Source organism: Myotis myotis, unplaced genomic scaffold (assembly GCF_014108235.1).
Source record: "Myotis myotis isolate mMyoMyo1 unplaced genomic scaffold, mMyoMyo1.p scaffold_m19_p_9, whole genome shotgun sequence".
NCBI lineage: Eukaryota > Metazoa > Chordata > Mammalia > Chiroptera > Vespertilionidae > Myotis > Myotis myotis.
Window position 1 is genome coordinate 46,824,724 of NW_023416401.1, and position 12,600 is coordinate 46,837,323.

Below are 12,600 nucleotides of genomic sequence, written 5' to 3' on the forward strand. Positions count from 1 at the left end.
TTTCTCTTTTAGTTTTTCTTAAAAAACAAGAGAAAATGGTTGAAAATGAAAAAATCTGATAATATCAAGTGCTGGTCAGAATATATACAACAAAAATATCTCTGGTGGAAGCAAAAATGGAAAGTTTCTGTGAAAAATAGTTATAGACAGACTAGAGGCGTGGTGCATGAAATTCATACACTCAGGTTGCGGAGGTGGGGGGTCCCTCAGCCCAGCCTGCACCCTCTCACAGTCTGGGAGCCCTCTGGGGATGTCCCCACAGGGAGCGGGCCTAAGCCATCAGTCAGACATTCTTAGCACTGCTGTGGAGGTGGGAGAGGCTCCTGCCACTGCCACTGCACTCGTCAGCCATGAGCCAGGCTTCTGGTGCACTGACCACCAGGGGGAAGCTCCTGTGTTGAGCCTCTGCCCCCTGGTGGTCAGTGGGCATCATAGTGACCAGTTGTTCTGCCATTCGGTCAATTTGCATATTAGCCTTTTATTATATAGGACTAGAGGCCCAGTGCACGAAAATTTGTGCACTCGGGGCGGGGGGTCCCTCAGCTGGGCCTGTGCCCTCTCACAGTCTGGGACCCCTCAGGGGATGACCACCAGCTGGCTTAGGCCTGCTCCCAGGTGGATTGGGCCTAAGCTAGCAATCAGACATCCCTCTGGCAGCCCGGCAGCCCTTGGGAGATGTCCACTTGCCAGCGGGGAGCAGGCCTAAGCTGCAGTCGGACACCCTTAGCACTGCTGAGGAGGCAGGAGAGGCTCCCACCACCACCACTGTACTGGTAGCCATCATCCTGGCTTGTGGCTGAGCAGAGCTCCCCCCTGTGAGAGCACACTGACCACCAGGGGGAAGCTCCTGCATTGAGCATCTGCCCCCTGGTGGTCAGTGTGTGTCATAGTGACCATTCATTCCCAGTCTTTCTGCTGTTAGGGTCAGTTTGCATATTACCCTTTTACTATATAGGATAGAGGCCTGGTGCACAGGTGGGGGCTGGCTGGTTTGCCCTGAAGGGTGTCCCCGATCAGGGTGGGGGTCCCACTTGGGTGCCTGGCCATCCTGGGTGAGGGACTAATGGCTGTTTGTAGCTGGTCACACCCCCTTCAGGGTGGGGGTACCGCTTGGGTGCCTGGCCAGCCTGGGTGAGGGGATGATGGCTGTTTGCAGCTGGTCACACACCCTTCAGGGTGGGGGTCGCCACTGGGGTGCCTGGCCAGTCTGGGTGAGGGGCTGAGGGCCATTTTCAGGCTGGCCGGTGACTGAAGCTCCCACCCTCTCCTTTTTTTCTTTTTTTTAATTCTAGGATTTATTTATCTTCTATAATTATAACTTTGTTGCTGTCACTGGAGCTGAGAGCCGAGAGGCTCCTGCTCGCTCCCACTCTGTGGCCACCGACTGCTGAAAGCAGGTATCTGGGGTTTGTTTAGCTTCTATAATTGAAACTTTGTTGCTTTCGGAGCTCAGAGCCGGGCTGCGGCAGGAGGGGAACCTTGGCTTCCTCCATCACTGGAGCAAGCAAGCTTCCTGCTCGCTTCAGCTGCGTGGCTGCCGGCCGCCATCTTGGTTGGGATAATTTGCATATCGTGCTGATTAGCCAATGGGAGGTGTAGAGAAGGTATGGTCAATTACAATGTTTGTCTATTATTAGATAGGATTACAGAGTTATACCATAATATTGATGAACCTAACAAACGTAATTATGAGAAAGAGAAATAGGTACAGGAAAACTGCATACATGTATATATTAGGGTTCCATACATAGTTTGTATATATTTAGTGTTACATACATAATTGGTGAAACAAATTAAAAAAGGAAAATCAAGCTAACATTGAAACAGTTTAGGAGAGGGTTGCCTGTGGCAAAAGAAAATTCAGAAAGTTTTACTGTATATGAATACTAGAGGCCTGTTGCAAGAAGATTCCTTCAAGAATAGGGCTTCCTTGGGCCTATTCCTTCAAGAATAGGGTTCCTGAGACCAGAGTGAAGCAGAGAAGGGAGCAAAGCCCACTGAGGAGGGCTTCGCTCCCTTCTCTGCTGCCTCACTCCCTCCCTTTGCCACTTAGCCCTCGGCTCCCTCCCTTCTCTGCCACCTGGGCTCTCTCCCTTCTCTGCTGCTTTGCTCCCTCACCAGGTCACGGATCCAAGGCCAGGATCCCCCAGGCAGTGTCAGGCGCTACCGGCCCCGCCTCGCCGGGTCAGGGATCCAGGGCCCGGGTCCCGCAGGCAGCGTCACATGCTGCCAGCCCCGCCTCGCCGGGTCAGGGGTCTGGGTCCCGGGTCCAGTGGGCAGTGTTGCGAGCTGCTGGCCCCGCCTTCAGTATGCAAATTAGCCTCCATCTTTGTTGGCAGTTAATTTGTATATCACGCTGATTAGCCAATGGGAGGTGTAGCAAAGGTATGGTCAATTACCATGTTTGTCTATTATTAGATAGACTTTTTCTGTGGGAGAATCAAACTGTTTCCAATCAGGGAGATTTCAAAACCAGAAGTGCATAAATAGTTTATAAGGCATAAGGAGGAGAAAGACTGCTTTGTGAACAGTTACTAGAAGCATTCCTTTTAGGGTAGTCCATTTTAATCTTGCTTGCAGGTGATTGGCTAGGAAGCTGTAAGGTCCTATTGACATGGAGAAAACTTAAGTTTTCTTTTAAGGTCAGAATCAGCATTTCAGGGAAGGAAGGACAGTTTAAGTTTCCATTATGTGGCTGTGAGTGTTTAGTCTGGAGGTCTATGTGAACCATGGCCTTGATTTGGGGTTCAGTTTAATACTTCTGTTATACAGAAGAGTTGAGCCACAATCAAAAGTCTCACCTGTGTTGAAGAGAAAACCCACAGACCCAAAGTGGCATCACCTGTGCTGAAGCCAAGACCACCAAACCTGGATTTAACACCTAACCTAATAGAAGTTCCCACCTTCCTCAGAAATGGGACCTGAATCAACCATTCTGGAATTTTATTTTTCCAAACATTTTTATTTTTTATTTATTGATTTGAAAGAGGGCGAGAAAGAGAGAGGCAGGGAGAGAGGGAGAGACAGAGAGAGAAAGAGAGAGAGACAGAGACATAGAGATACATAGATTTGTTGTTCCACTCATTTGTGCATTCATTAGTTGATTCTTGTATGGGCCCTGACCCAGGATTGAACCCGCAACCTTGGTATATCCAGAAAATGCTTACATAAATCATTAGTAAATTTACCTACTCTAATTTGGGAATTTGTTCAAACTAAACTTTATTTACCACTTTTGTTCTAAATAGGAAATACTGAATTTATAATATAGAAAAATCACTGTAAGAACATGCTGGATTGTACAGGACTTGAGTTTGTTGATCCTGGGCCAAAAAGATTCAAGGGTGAATAACATGCTGAATCAGAGTATTTAGTTGAATCAATTGGTTATGTTTTCAAAGTGTTGCATTATTCAAGAGAAGACTAGATTATGCTACAGAAAATTATGACTGACATGTTGGGTTAAATTGTAATTACATAAATATTCCACCATGATCAATATAAAATAGTGTTCAGTGCTCATCAGCAAAATATTTTTTTAAAAATCTGATTAGTCAGAAGTGATGACTTAATGAGTTGGAATTGAGAGCAATTATTGTCTGTCCTATTTTTGATGGATGATCCAATGTATTTTAAAATTGCATTGTAAGAAAATACAGCAGGAAATTCCATTGTGCTTCCAGTATATTAAAATGACAGGTAAAATTATTTTATTCATAGATGATTTGTCCCAGGGAATAAGACTCTACCCTTAACACACTTGCACAACATAATTAGGTATATTAAAATATAAGGTTATTCACTAGCAGTAGAGATAGACTATTAATTAGTAATGTAATCATAAAGACTTCAATACTTGCTTACTTATATCAGCAAATTTAAACCTGCTTCTCTTTCTTCAGGTTAAAAGTAATAAGAGCTTGCCTAATTCTAATTAAAAAGTACACTGTGATGAAATTCTAAGACATTCCTTTTAATTGTGCAATTCACTTTTAGAAAATTGTTTTTATATTTAATTAAAGTATATATCCTTACTATTTCAAATTTATAGGTTTTGTTCTATTTCATTGGCCTATATGGACCAAATGCATTCATTCAAGAGATTTACTATCTCTTGAAATTATTTTCCCACATATTACCCATCTCTAGTTAGTTTATTAAGTTCCTAATATGCTTTGCTTTTTCATTCTTTTTATCCTCATCATTCTTCAAAAATAGACTTCAGTTTGCTGACATTGTTTATTATTGTTATTTATTTATTTACATTTATTTTTTCCCTGTCTGCCTGTGTTACAGGAAAACTCAGACAGCTTTGGTTGTGTAACCAATCCATAGGGAAAGGCCAATTTTCGTAGGTTGCAGAAAACCTGTCTAAACCTAATCTTCCCTTTAAGTTCACTTCTTTACCACCTTGACAGAATTATTCAATATCTCAAGCATGAAGTACCGAAGACCCAGGAAAGGAATGATAACATTCTGTTGATTTAGCACTTCCCATTCTGCAACACCCTCCTGACCTTAGGACTCTTGTCACCCAATTCTTGGCATTGTTACTCCCACATTCACTCCATGATTATTCTTTCACAAGAATAATCATGGAGTGTCTGTCTTTGTCATTCTCTACTCTAAGTTTTGTTGATACCATTGTCTAAGAAGACCACCCATGTTCTAATTCACCCCACAAGTCCTTGGAACATCTTCATTCCTAAAACATTTCTCTACACTCGATTTTATCTAATCATTTATTCCCCAAACAGCACTCCAAATCAGAAAATCAAACAAAGCATACTTATCTAAAATATTTCAACTGACACTCCTCGATTCCACAATCTCTGATTAACAATTTCTGTCTATTGAATATTTTGGGGTCTTCTCTATGCATTCATTTTCCTTCTAACCTTGTCTTTTGACTTATCTCTATTTTTAAAATTTATCTTTATTGTTGAAAGTATTACAGATGTTCCCTTTGTTTGTACGTGTTTTTCCCATTGACCTCCTCCACCCCATATCTGACCCTCCCGGGCCTTTACCCATCTATGTCTTTAGCCATAGGTTATCTCTTGACATTTCTTTCCAATCTCTAAGCAATGTCTGCCTTCTCTAAATTTTGTTTCCTAAGTTGTATACTATGATAGTCTTATCTAATTTTCTCTTAGCACAATCTTTTTTTCCCTTTGTAGTACCATTATCCCAAAACACCCACCCAGCAAAACCATACCATTGATTACTGGGAAATGCTATCATTTAATTTCTTTCTTTTTACACTCAGGTTACTGAAAGCTACTGAGAATGGTAGGAATACAGTTTCAAGGACTCCAACTTCAGCTTGGTCATCTGTATTGCTGACCATCCTTTAATTTGTCTTTGTTGGTGTCATCAGATTGCTGAGATAACAGGTCAACTAAGCCTGATATTACTGATAAGTACCTCTAAGGGGAGATGGAGACTTCAACATTTATTCACATGGGAATGAGCAGAAGAGAAAAGGGAGTGCTATTTAAGCCATTATGAAGAATTCAATTAGTTTAAAAAAAAATTACAAATAGCTGAGTGTGGATGACCATGAGAGTATAGAACCTCAGGAAGCTTCAGGCAAAAGGGGTTTGCCCTATTCAAGGACTCTTCTCTCTGGATCCTCACCAAATGTTCACAACAGAAAACTGGAGAAAGCTTCCCTGAATGGTGAAAGTCTAGGAAAGAGTAGACATTGTAGTGAGAAAAAATTATACACATCACCTGCATCTTTCTTGCCTATGGGTGAAAAGTCTTAATTTTCAGGTGGAATAAAAACACATATTATTGCCTCTAGGACCAAAGAAGATAATAGTAAGAATAATCTCTACCTCTGGGTGGGGAAAGGACATTAGAGATATCCAACCACTATGAGAGGGTCAGGTTTATTGGAAAAGTCCCTTTTCCAAAACTCAGGACCCTGCTAAGCTTGAGGCTGAACCATGACAGCAGAGAGCCTCTTTGTCCCACTCCACCAAACTGGAAATCACTAAGAAACAAGCAACAATATTTTACTACTAAGAGGGGGGCAAGGGCTTGGAGAAAACCCTCTCTGAGCAACAGGAACAAAAATGTGGCCTAAGAGTGAAGGAGGCAATAAGAAAAACCCTCTGATAAACAGACTCCACCCTAAGAACAAGGTAATATTAGAAAAATTGGAAGTATTTCTATTACCCCACAAAGATCCTTCAGACCCACTTGTGGTTCATTATAGGAAACTATCATAACAAACTTTAAATCCAGTTCAACTCCTGATTAGATAGTCTCAAATCCCCATCCCCACTTCCTTCAGAGGCAGAGCAGAACACAGGACATGTTCATTTCACTTCCAGGAATAAATAAATACACACACTATCTGTGTTTCAACCAACAATTTTCAGGAAGACACGATAACAAGGAGGAAGACAAAAAAGAAAATCTGTCCATAGACAAAATAATCAATAAGACTTGACTCAGATGTGACCCAGATGCCGGAGTTGTCAGCCAGGGAATTTAAAATAACTATGACTAATATGTTAAAGGCACTAGTGGAAAAGATGGAAAACCTGTAAGAACATATGGAGCATTTCACCAGTGAGATGGAAAGAGATAAAAGGAAGCGCTAGATTAAAAACAAATTGCTAAGAGAAGTGAAGAATGCCTTTGACAGGCTCATTGGTAGTCTCCTATTGGACTGAAAGCTTTCTAGCTCAGTAACCACTTTTATCCATATTCAAGTCTAAAGCTGTTAGCACAGTGCCTGGTATGAAGTATGTACTCAATAAATGTCTGCTTAATTAAGAAATTTATTAATTTTTATATTTATTGCAAGATTTCAAGTGATTTTTTTAAAAAAATACATATATTTTATTTTTATTGATTTCAGAGAGGAAGGGAGAGGGAGAGAGAGAGAGAGAGAAACACAATCGAGCCCGCAACCCAGCCCATGCCCTGACCAGGAATTGAACTGTGACCTCCTGGTTCATAGGTTAATGCTCAATAACTGAGCCACCATGGCTGGGCTCAAGTGATTTTTTAAAAAATAAACAGATTTACTGAGGAAAATTTGCATTCCATAAAAGTCACCCATTTTATTTATACACTAAGTTTTCTTTTTTGTCAATTTACAGAGCTATGCAAATATCACCAAAATAAATTTTAGAGTATTTCTATTATCCTGAAAAGATCCTTCAGACCCCATTTGTTGTCAATACCCTATCATCTATCTATCTACTATCTATCTAACTAGGTATCAATAGATCTATATTTTTACAAACTATTTTTAATTTATTTTCTTGTGTGCATACTATGTAAAAGTACTCAATATCTCACTCTTAACTTACTGACAATTGACTTAAATGTCCCTGTTTCTACTCTTGTTCTATATGTAACTACACATACACACATTTTCCCCCTAAATATGTTATAGATGGAATCAGATTGAGAGAGTTAAGAAATAATGTCTGCATACCTAAGTGTGGAAAGAAATAAAGAGACTCTTGTAGAATAACTCAAGTGACTGCTATTTGGAGAGCCTGGGTGGAAGAAAGGAAAATCTTAGATAAGAAAAGATGAAGTCATTTACCAGTAAAGACTTTTATATAGATCAGAAACCAGTATAAGGTACTTATCAAGGGTGAAAAACTAAGCATACACACAATAAATATGAATACAGTGAATAGTAGGGCTCAACATTTAAGTCAGCTGGCTTTGTCCCATCAAGGACATCTCTCCTGAAAAGATGAGCATTCTAACTTATTTTTAGGTATGACAGATGGAGACAAGGCTTCAGGGTAAACAAAACACATTTGAGATCATCTTAACTTTGTAAACCAGCAACAGATGTGCTTGGTTGGGGTGTGCTAACTCCACCAAAGAGGGAACTTGTTGGCAGAGAAATTCTCATCTACACAGCTTCCAGCGCTGCCCCACATTTGTCCTTGCCCAGAACTACATTCACTGTGAGGGGCAAATCTCATGAGAACTAGTCATTTCCCCGAGTCTGTAGGAAATAAGCTGAAATGGGATCCCAGAATATTTGCCTATACCTCTAATAAAGAAAGACATTCAAACAATCAAATGTGGAAACATTTGCCTCTGCTTAAGAAGTTTCAATGTAGAGAAAATTGCTTTTCAGAATATCTCACGAATCCAGATTAATTGTACAAAGTGGCAATAAAAATTCACTTAATGCAGTCCTCAAATCTCAGCTCCAAACAATAAGAGTCTTATATCATCTCTGAAAAGTAACATAATCTAAATTAAAGCTACCCACAATATCTATGAGAAAGGGTAGGATGAAATGTATGTGCAGCAGTTCAAAATAAATAAAAGAAAAACTATGAAGCACAACAGAATTTGCAAAATACAAATGGTGCAAAAATAGCATTAAAGATAAAGTGCTTCTTTCTAAAAATAGACTTATTTCTGAGAAAATAATAAATTGCATGCAGTATTTATGGAAGCACCAAAGTAAATGAAAAGTGATTTTTATATTATACTAGAGGCCTGGGGCACAAAATTCATGTGGGGGGAGGGGGGGGCTCCCCTCAGTGCAGCTTGGACCCTCTCCAATCCGGGATACCCTGGGGATCAGGCCTAAACCGGGAGTCGGATATCCCTCTAAGAATCCGGAACTACTGGCTCCTAACTCCTCACCTGCCTGCCTGCCTGGTCACCCCTAACTGCCCCCCCTGCTTGCCTAATCACCCCCAACAGCCCCCCTCTGCTGGCCTGGTTGCCCCTAACTTCCCCCTCCACCAGCCTCGTCGCCCTTCACTGCCCCCCTCTACCAGCCTGGTTGCCCCTCACTGCCCCCCCGCCCCTGCTGGCCTGGTTGCCTTCAACTGCCCCCTGTGCTGGCCTGGTTGCCCCCAACAGCCCCCCTGCCAGCTTAATCGCCCTTCATGGCCCCCCACTGCTGGCCTGATCACCCCCAACTGCCCCTCCTGCTGGCCTAGTCACCCCTCCCTGCACCCTCTGCTGGCCTGGTTGCACCAACTGCACCCCCTACTGACCTGGTCACCTCTCAACTGCCCCCCTCTGCTGGCCTGGTCACCCCTCACTGACCCCCTGCCAGCCTGGTTGCCCCTCTCAGCCTGTTCGGTAGTCCATTTGGTTGTTTTGGATGTGATGGCCCCTGGCTCTTTATATATATAGATGTGATTCAAAATTGAGATGAATGGAAAAGAGTTGGAAGAAAAGTGAAGCAATCCATGAAGAAATCATTTAGGAAAGTTTAAATCTATGTCAAAATAACCATTTTTAATATCAGAAGAAGCATCTGATGCCATGTAACCAAATTCTGAGCACTTCATTTAGTAGAACTCCACAATTTTCACACAGAGTAAAATAAAAAGATGAGCAAACTCCCAAAATCCACCAAGTTTTGAGAAAAAAAACAAACGTCATAAAAGGAGGTGCAAATATCAACAACTGAGAGAAAGAACACCTAACGAAATAGTTACTAGAGCACACATGTCATTCTTAAGTACTTTGCAATATACCTCCCAAGGGCTAACACCCATTGGAATTCTATCAAAAATGTCATGGAAGGGCATGAGAAACCATGTAAACAAATGGAGAGACATGCATGTTTCCGGATGGGAAGACTTCCTATTGTAAAATGTCAGTTCTGTCCAAATAAACTAGCCAAATAAACCAACCAGGAAGGTTTTACAACTCACTAAGCTTATGCTAAAATTCACTAGGAAGCTATAATGAGCATGAATAACTGAAAAGTTAAAAAAAAAAAAGAATATATACTTAAGGGAAAAGGTCAAGTCACCAACCTCAGAATATTTGTTTGCAAAGGTATTACAAAAGTATTTTTAACGCAGATATATATATATATATATATATATATATATATATATATATATATATATATATGCATATGCAGACAGAATAGGAGATGGAATCTCCCAGTCTGAGAAATGGAAAATCCTTTAGTGTTTTATCCATTAGATTTTTATCTGGCAAGAGGCATGGAAATCTCTATGAAGAGAATCAATTGCATTTACTGTATATAGGTGACTAAGCCTTGCTTGAAACAATTTTAAAGACAATGGTTCATATAGTACTTTTGTAAATTAAAAAATGATGATGTTATAAATACAGTCTTCTAGTGAAGTCTATTTTATTTTCTGGAGTATGGAGAGTTCAGAGAGGTATTTAAGAAATGTAACTAAAAATTTAGGCCAAACGTTTGCCTTTAGCCTTTCTGCCCTGAGACAAACAAGGCATGTTTCCCACATTATTAAAGTCGGTTAAGTCTCTGTGTTTCAGGAAGGAGATGGAGGGCATTGCTAAAGAATAAATGAGCGAGTGAGTGGTTGAATGAATGAAAGAATGAATATTACCTTCTTTTCAGACATTTTTGTTTTACTTTCAGAGACTCTCTGCTCATTTGCTGCCTACAATGGTCACTTTCCACCAAGTCAACCAGGAACAATTTTGAGGTTTTCTGCATGGACAGGCACACCAAGGGTTACATACTCTAAAGATATTTTTAATTCACAATTTCTCTCCGAATCCTGCTAGGCCACTGGCGACCTAACTCAGTAAATTAACTAGTTCCTTGCCAATCATCCTGAAAATACCTATGCTGATTTAATTTAAAGATTAAATGAGTAACTTAAGTGAAAATTGCAAATACATAATAAAAAAAAGGTAACATTTATTTTGTGCTTACCATCTACCTTAATTCTCACAATATCCAAGTAAATAATTACTGCTATTTCATAGATAAGGAAACCCAGGCCCAGGGATGTCAGCAAATGTTAATGGGGATGTGTTACCATACATTTGACTCGAAGATCTAATTTGGATATAATGTATTAGCCTAATATTCAGACATTGTGACCAGTGAATAGGATATTTAGAGTTAGGCAAAATTTCTTCTTACCCTGCAAATTACCACTCAGGGGCAGTAAAACCAAGTCAGCGATCCAATGGGGAAGAAAAACAAAAGAGCAAAAGCAGCCAGGGAAAGGGAATATGTTACTATTTCTGTTAGGAATAATGCTATGTTTCATTGTTATGTCTTAATTATAAAATTAAAAACTTTTTGGGCAGTATATTCTATAAATGCTTGACAATGATTAAAATTTTATTGTATCAAGTTCATTAAGCAAATCCAATCAGACTGTGAGTTTATTGTCAACTTCAACTTGTTTAAGTGTTTCACTTACAATTCCATTTTTAATTGTAATAAGGTGCCTGATAAATGACAGCAGTTAACAACTGCTGATAAAATACCCCAGGGCAGAGCCCCATAAATGTAGAACAGTTGGAATAACAAATGAGAGTAGCAACGATATGCTATTATCTTTATATTATTCAGTTAATTTAGTGCAACATTTTAATCGTTCCACTTGTTTTTACCGGTTTTGGTCATTGTTTTGAACTAAGTTTACATCTATTGCATTTCCAAAGCAGAATAATCAGATTTAATATTTTTAGGTGCAAAGATCAAATAACAGGGAGAAAGACTTGGGAATCATGGACTTTCCTATGCCTACCAGGACCCAAGGGTTAAGATTTAAGGTAAACAATTGTTTTCTTTTTCTTTCCTTTTTTTTGTAACTATATCAAGTCTTTTATTAAAATTATTTTTCAATTATAGTTGACATTCAATATTATTTTGTATTAGTTTCAAGTGTATAGCATAGTGCTTAGACAAATATAATTTACAAAGTCAATTCCTCGCTATTTCTAGTAACCCACCTGGCACCATACACAGTTATTACAATACTAGAGGCCCGATGCACAAAATTCGTGCAAGGGACTTGGCCCCCCCGCCACTGTGGCTTTGTCCAGAAGGTCATCCTGTCTAATTAGCATATTATACTTTTATTATTATAGATTATTGACTATATTTCCTATGCTGTATTTTACATCCATGTGACTATATTGTAACTACCAATTGGTACTTCTTAATACCTTCACCTTTTTCACTCAGCCTCTCCGACTACCCTCCCATCTGGCAACACTGAATTTGTTTATTTTTTATAATTTACAAACTCAAACTAACATCTTTGCTGATGCTCAGTGACAACTTCAAGACTACCTCAAGGCTTGTCTGAAACTACTTACAACAATTGTTTTCTTTAGGTGATTGCCAACTTAAACACCTACTAACATGGCTTTGCAATTTTGACTTCCAACTTCCAAACATGTGAATTAAGAAAAGATCACATAAATGCTTAATTGCTTTATTTCTTTTCCTTAAAATTACCTATTTAATGTACACTTCACACTTAAGGGAAAATAAAGATGTCACAGTATTTCAAACATCCCAGAACAATTCTCACATATTTTGCTCACCCAGGGAATCAAACATAAATATTTACAGTACCCTGACTATTTATAATTAATAGAGAAAATGGCATTTAGATAATGGCAATGCATTCATTTTGTTCTAATGTTCTCACTAGCAATTCATTTATAAATATTTATAACTCATTCAAAAATTATTCAGCATCCCTCACAAAATTATATTCTCTGAGAATCAATCCAATTGAATCGCTGAAATGGCTTGTAAGAGTGTGGCATTTTTTTCAGAGAAATTGATCACATTTTAATATATCTCTGCTGTGTAGAAGAATG